At 31.7% G+C, this 7443-nt stretch overlaps 1 pseudogene across 1 annotated transcript; it reads right to left on the minus strand.

The window, feature by feature from the left end:
* Window positions 1-683: 683 nt before the first annotated feature.
* Window positions 684-2999, minus strand: LOC114268263 (pentatricopeptide repeat-containing protein At2g20540 pseudogene; annotated as a pseudogene). Its single transcript, XR_014358178.1, has one exon. The product of XR_014358178.1 is annotated as a pentatricopeptide repeat-containing protein At2g20540 pseudogene (transcript).
* Between the last annotated feature and the right edge of the window lie 4444 nt (window positions 3000-7443).

Consider the following 7443-nt stretch of genomic DNA (forward strand, 5'->3'; position numbering starts at 1 on the left):
CCTTTACGCAACCTTGGTTGGGTTGGCCATGACTGTATTACTGATGGATTTAGTTTCTGTTATTTGTTCTTGGCTTTTGACATTACTTGCCCAAGTATCACGGAAGTTAATGTACCTTTCTCTGGGCCATCCATCAATTTGCATGAAGGTCCAGAGATCAAAATAAACCAGCAGGATGTTCCACAGAGGAGGATGAACCATAGAATTGAGCACAATTTCTCCATGAGGTGTGCAAAATAGTAAGGTAGCTCTCCAAGGATTACACTTAGAGATGCAGATTACCCACAACTCTAGATTAGATTCACTGATCATATTATTCTGAACATCAAAGAATTTTTTACTTCTCTGAGCGTGCTTTACCTGCTTTAGACGGCAACTGGAAAAGAAAAGACAGAAATTTTGACATCTGCTCTATGCTGCTTACATATTTTGTAAATCCATAGTCGGGTATAGAAGCCTGCCGCTTCATGTTGTCATTTCCATTCAGAAATCAATGCATCACTAACACTGTCAAGATATTTCTCACCAAACATGTAAAGAGTTGCATAAAAAAAGTTCACAAATCATTAACTTCACTATCCTAAGAATTGATCTCAACAGGTTCTGAATCTTGGTTTCCAGAAAATATTTTGCAACAAATAAAAAATGTATTTTCTTAAAATTTTGCATACACAAATGTCATAAAGAGAAGAAAGACAATCTAAAAGAGTTATGTATTCACTAATCAGTGCTGCTGCTGCAAGTAATTGATACCTGAGACAATGGAATTTTACAACAGTTGGTATTTTCTTTTTTGGTCTCTCAGAAATAAAACAAAGGATGAATCTGAACACTATCAGGAAAAACCTACTCGTGGTGGTATTCAAACAGCCTGCTATATTCGAGAACATCCATTCTATAATATAAAGCATACACCCATTTGGTGTGAATGCAGTCACATTTTTTTCTTATAAGAATGCCCTTCACTTGCGGTAACCGCCACATTCAATAATTGCTGAATAATTTTCCCATTCATCAAACTGCTCCTCAATCATTAAGCCATTCAAAAATTTAACTGTAAAATTGCAAATGCATTGCATTTGTACCCACAGCTAATGTATATATAGGTATGTCTTTTTCCTAATTTTGGTTGCATTCCTTGATAAAGCTTTTGCTGATCTACAGCTGCTTTCCATGTTACATCCTTTGTTGCACATTATGCATCTCCTGAAACAATCTTCCTTGGGTAGAGTAATATTTATTCTAAGCTAGTGAGATCACAATCCAGTTTTGATTGCTTATTGATTACATCTAGAAGAATGTATATTTCTTGGTAGACATGATGAACTGTATCTTCAGCAAGGAATTCATGTACAACACCATTCACCTCAATCCAACTACACCCAGGCCTTTTCTTAATCTTTAGATCTCTCATCATTTTCCTCGTCTTCAATGCATCTTCCCACCTATTCTCAGAGCAATATATATTCCATAGAAGTATATACACTCCATCATCATCAGGTTCTAATTCAACTATCTTCTTTCCTGCCATTTCAGCTAATTTCAAATTCCCGCGTCCCAAGCAAGCGCTCAAAAGTGATCTCCAGATCACAGCATCTGGATTTATGGGCATCCGTTCAATGAACTCTGCCGCTTCTTCTAGCAGCCCTGCTCGGCCAAGAAGATCCACCATACAACCATAATGCTCTATCTTGGGTTTCAAACCATAGCATTCAATCAATCTCTTGAACAACCTCTTCCCCTCAACGACAAAGCCAGCATGGCTACAAGCAGATAGCACCGATAGAAAAGTAACTTCATTTGGGGTGAGCCCCAATTCCAACATTTTAGTGAAAACCTCAAGTGCTTCCCTGCCTTTACCGTGAAGTGCGAGTCCAGATATCATAGTCGTCCATGAAAACACATCCTTTCTCCTTGTCTCATCAAAGATTTTTACTGCCAAATCAAGGCTTCCACTCTTGGAATACAAATCTACAAGAGCATTATTCACCACCACATCCACAATCAGATTGGTTTTGTTCACGTAACCATGTATTGACATGCCAAGATCAAAAGCTCCAATATCAGCACAACCCGAGAGGACAGCAACAATTGTAACAGCAGTTGGGTAATCTTCTTCGCCATCTGCTCTCATCATCTCCCGAAACAATTCCAGTGCCCGAATTGGGGAGTCCCCATTGACGTAGCCCACAATCATAGCAGTCCAAGAAATAACATTCCTATGCGGCATTATATCAAACAAGTGGCGAGCATGTTCAAGATCGCTGCACTTGACATAACCACTAAGCAGGCTGGTCCAAGAAGCAACATCTTTGATTTCCATTGCTTCAAACACCGTTTGAGCTGATTGAATTCGCTTGTTTCGGCTGTACATGTCGATCAGGGCATTACCCAAAATGGGTGGTTCAGACCCACCCCAGAATTCAAACCTGAAGGCCATGGCATGAACTATCTTGCCACTGTTGAGGTCTCCCATACGGCCACAAGCGGAGAGAGCAGCGACCATGGAAAAGCCATCAGGTTTGAGACCAGAGAGGACCAAATGGGAGAAGACAGAGAAGGCATTGGTGGGAAGTTGAAGGTGGAGGTAGATGGAGATGAGGCAAGTCAAGGACACAACGTCTGGATTTTGAATGTGAGAGAAGACAGTGTGGGCTAGGAGTGGTTGGCCTAGTTTTAAGTAGGAGTTGAGCAATTTGCAGGTGAAGTGTTGGTGGTGATTGTAGATGCCGAGTATGATGGATTGGCCATGGATTTGCTTCAGCTTCAACAGGCTTTGACAAGATTTATGTAGTACATGTCCCAAGCTTTTATGGTTCATTGTTTGTCGTCTCTGTTACATTGCTTGTGTTGTGAGCATCATCAGCATGGCCATGGTGTCCTTTAGATATCCAACATATCTAGCTCATTTTCAGCTTAGGCACACAATTTTTGCGAGTTGAATTTAGATGATTCTTTAACACAATTCAATTGGACTTACTTGGAACAATCTTCTACTTTAGATGGGCTCACTTTAAGAATATCAAAATGATTTTAATTGTTTGTTTTGTAAAATATGTCCAAGAAATTATCTATGCAAAAGATCATATTAATTGAACATTAGCTTCACATTTATCTTTAAAAAAATCAAATAATTTATTCTTAAAATCACATTTTTTGCCTTGTTTTTTTAGTACTAATAAACTTCTCAATCTTTAAAAGATAAATATGATCGATTATATATGTTTTTGATTATTATTTATTTAGTTTATATATATATATATATATATATATATATATATATATATATATATATATATATATATAAGTAACTTGAGAATTAGTTTTTTTGATTCTTGATTAAAAGATGTGTAAAAAAATAAAAAAGTTATATGATAATTTAGAATAATTTTTTTGACTTTTTAACTCAAAACTAAACTCGCCGAACTAAACCTAGGTCAATTAAACTTGCATGATAGATGGTGTTACAGGATCAATTTTTGAGTTAAATTTTCAACCTACAATGGCACTAAATTACAGCAGTTAGTCTTAGCCAAACATGTACGAATTACTCACAATGAGATTTATGAACAAACAAGTATACACAAAACACATTATAGGAATTATTCCCAACCTTTATTACCATCAAATAATATAAGGATACAAGAGTATTCGTACAAATTACATCCTCTATCTGAAATTCTCAATGCCTTAGCATTTTAAAGGCATTTACAAATTAGTTATGAGCAGTTGACACCCTCAACTGCTAGGGTAAATTCAAACCAACAAAAGCTACTGTAAGAAATAATTGTTGGTAACTGTCAGAAACTGCCTTGGACCATATCCTTAATTGCAACCTTCTTTGTCATAACTCCTTGCAAGCATAATTGTCAACAACCGCCATGTCTATCAGCCTTGTATCATGCCAACATAACTCTCATAAACTGTCATCTATATCAACCTTTGAACTCTCATGAGTTTGACCCATGAATTTGTAAGTCTTGATCTGCCACTATGTATCAAGTCCGCTAATCTCTCTGACCCAACAAGCTCATACTGTCAGCAACATTCGAGTTAAGTTTAGCCTTATATTTGCCCATATAAAACATCACTTGTCTTTGAGTCTTGCAGCGTTGTCACTGCCACACTGTTATCTTGACTTAGGCATGCTTCTCTCATGTCTAATTTGAATGGTTGACAGAGTTGCAAGGTGCAACCACATGTTAACCTACGTATCCAAGTCCTAAGGTGCTAACAAATGAATAGTAACGAATGCAAGCATGACTTTAGGGCTTGTTTGGGGTGTTCTAAATAAGTGTACTTTTTATCTTTTTAGACTAAAAAATTGAGAAAAAAATTATGGATGTTTGGATTAACTTTTTGACTTTTTATGAAAAAATGTGTATTAAAAAATTGTATAAATTAGTGTGTAGGGGAAAATTAGGATTGAGAGTTGTGCAGGCATAATATTTGACTTTTGGTGAATAATGATGACTTTTTAACTTTTTGAGTAACTTTTTGACTTTTTAACTTGTTTTCAACTTGTCAAACTTGGCCTTAGTAAGCTTATTGTGACGGGATGTTAAGTGTCTGTTTAATTTGATTTTTAAATAATTATTTTAGATGAGTTTTTATTTATTTTTAGTGAATTTTTTTTATATTTTAATTAATTCTTTATTTTTAAAAAATGCACCTAATCAAGATACATATAAAATATAAAATAAATTGGATAAAATATTTTAAAAGTCACTAAAAATAGATGAAAATTCAAGCAAATTTGTTTGGATTTTCATTTATTTTTGGTGATTTTTTTTCATATTTAGTTGAATTTTTTTACTTTTTAAATACATATAATCTTGATATATCTATAAATTAAAAAAATTGACTAGAATATGGAAAAAAATAAAATAAAATTAACATAAACAAACAAAAACTCATTTAAAAAAAATTTGTGAGAATTGTAATCAAACAAAGTTTCATGTTGATTGGGGGTTAATTACATTAAGATTCTTTAACTAATGATATTTTCTAATCTATGAACTATTTTATATCAACCTCTAAACTATGAAATTCATACAAATACATCATTTTTAGAGATGGTCCGAGGGGAGTTTACAAGGATAAAAATGATATATTTTGATAAGATAAATGAAATAAAATGATATTTGTTAATAGTTTAGAAATTTTTGACGAAAATAATTCTATTCATTGTTGACAAGTGATGACTTTTCTTCACGTATACTTTTTTGTTTCCCCATTAATTGACTATGAAAAAAAAAATGAGTTATAAATTAATAAGTGATGATTTTTCTTCACGTATACTTTTTTGTTTCCCCATTAATTGACTATGAAAAAAAAAATGAGTTATAAATTAATAGTAGAATAATGCTTGGGACTCTCTTTTGGGGGTCACCCCCTCACCCCCTTTGTCACGTGACGGGTGGTGATTGGAGGAGTAAGAAAAAAAAGAAAAAGAAAAAGAAAACGTAACCAATAAAAGAGAGAGAGGGTCAAAGGGGGTGGGAGAAAAAGGGGGATGAATCATTATTGTTAATAGTAATTGTACAAACACAAAATTTTCTTTCATAAATTTTTCGAATGACATGGCAAGTTTGGCTAAAAGGTTTTGAAATTTGAGACGAGAAAAGTGTAAGAATGTGTTAATTACATTTTTTTCCACATCATTTGGAAAATTTGTGAGGAAAAAATTGTGCGGATGAAATTTCATAAACTAATTTACCTTTTGTGGTTCCTTTGCTGGAGACATCAATCTCCAATGAGTAAGTCTATGTGTATATAAACTAAACATAGAATAAGATACAACCCTCTCATAAAAGGTAAGACCTACATGCGTGTAACCTATCGTTTGTCTCTCATTTTATGTTTGATTTATGTGTTCTTAGCACTACTGATCCCCAACTAGTAAAAAACTTAACAATATTGAAAGAATATTTTATAAACTTTACTATAAAATTGACATTATTTTTTCACCTTTCCAATTTCCCTTTGCATTTAAATCTAAAAAATTTCCCTTGACATTTATATATATAAACATCCATTTAAAGAACTTTCAAATTGGAGGCCTTTAGAAGAAGGGTTTTTCACTATGTTTTCAGTAAAGAAAAACACAAGCCATTGGATGGGTATTTCTGTATCCAGCTCTATGTTTAGAATCTATACGTTTCAATAATTGGAAGGTATTTGGGATGTTCTGAAAAAAAATTAGTTTTTTTTTATTTTTAAACAAGTTAAAAAGCTAAAATTTAAAGAGTAAATTACAATAAATTCTCTTAATGATTTATTTACATTTTTTCTCTTAAATTTTAAAATATGACAATTAATTTTCTCAAAATATTAACTTATTACATTTAACTCTTTTTGTTTAAATTTTGTTAAGAATTTACAGAGAATCAAATCAAGTGTAAAATATAAGATGCATTTATTAAATTTTTAAGATAATACTGCCGTTATCTGGTGATCTCATTTACACTTTGCCACTAGGTAAAAGAGACAATGTGCAAATGAAATCACTAAAATAAAAATGTTATTATTCATTAAAAATTAAATGAATATGTCATGTATTTTATATGTGATGTGATTTTTTAAAAATTTCTAACAAAATCTTAACCAAAAAAAAATCAACTATAATAAGATAATACTTTAAGAGTTAACGGTTAGGTTTAAAAGTTTAATAAACAAAGTTCAAATAAATCATGATTTAAGAGGATTTAATATAATTTATTTAAATTTAAAAAGAAAAAATATTTGTCATCAACTAACAAAAGCCATTAGCCTTTTAGATTCTTCAAAAATAAAAAATAAAAACATCATTCCCAAACCAAACAATCTCTAAGCAACTCCCACACTACTAACAGTTTGCTTAGTAGCTGAAGTAAACTGTCTATGTTATCACTTTCTCAAACTCTAATAAAAAATTATTTAACTAGTCAATTTAAAAATTATTTTATTTTAACTTGCATTCTTCAATAAGATCAGATAGAGAGAGCCAAACAAAGAACATGCATACCCTTTGTCTGGAAAGAATTAATTTAGCTTCATTTTTAGACTAATTATTTATATTAATCTAAATTAATTTCGCTTGAGAAAATTTGTTGGCTTTTTTTAATTTGAATGTAATAATTATGAGAAAAAGATAAAATAATTATAGTTATATTTAATCTTATTAATTAAATTAGTTATTTTGTTTTTTGCACTTATTTAATCACTTCAACTCTTGCCAAAATGAGGTCATAATATATTATTATTTTTTGATAAATTAGTTAAATTTCCTTTGGCATGAAAATAAAAATAATTAACTAGTTATAAAAAATATCACATACAAATTATAATTATTTACTTTTTACTTTAAAAAAAAACCTTTGTTCAAGCATGACTTTTTTAATCAAGTTATAATAGTTAAAAAAATTCAAAAAATCTCAAACGAGTGCTTAGGCTTCTTTTGGC

This window comes from Camellia sinensis, unplaced genomic scaffold (assembly GCF_055761805.1).
Source record: "Camellia sinensis isolate YWXY unplaced genomic scaffold, ASM5576180v1 Unanchor14, whole genome shotgun sequence".
In the NCBI taxonomy this organism is placed as follows: domain Eukaryota; kingdom Viridiplantae; phylum Streptophyta; class Magnoliopsida; order Ericales; family Theaceae; genus Camellia; species Camellia sinensis.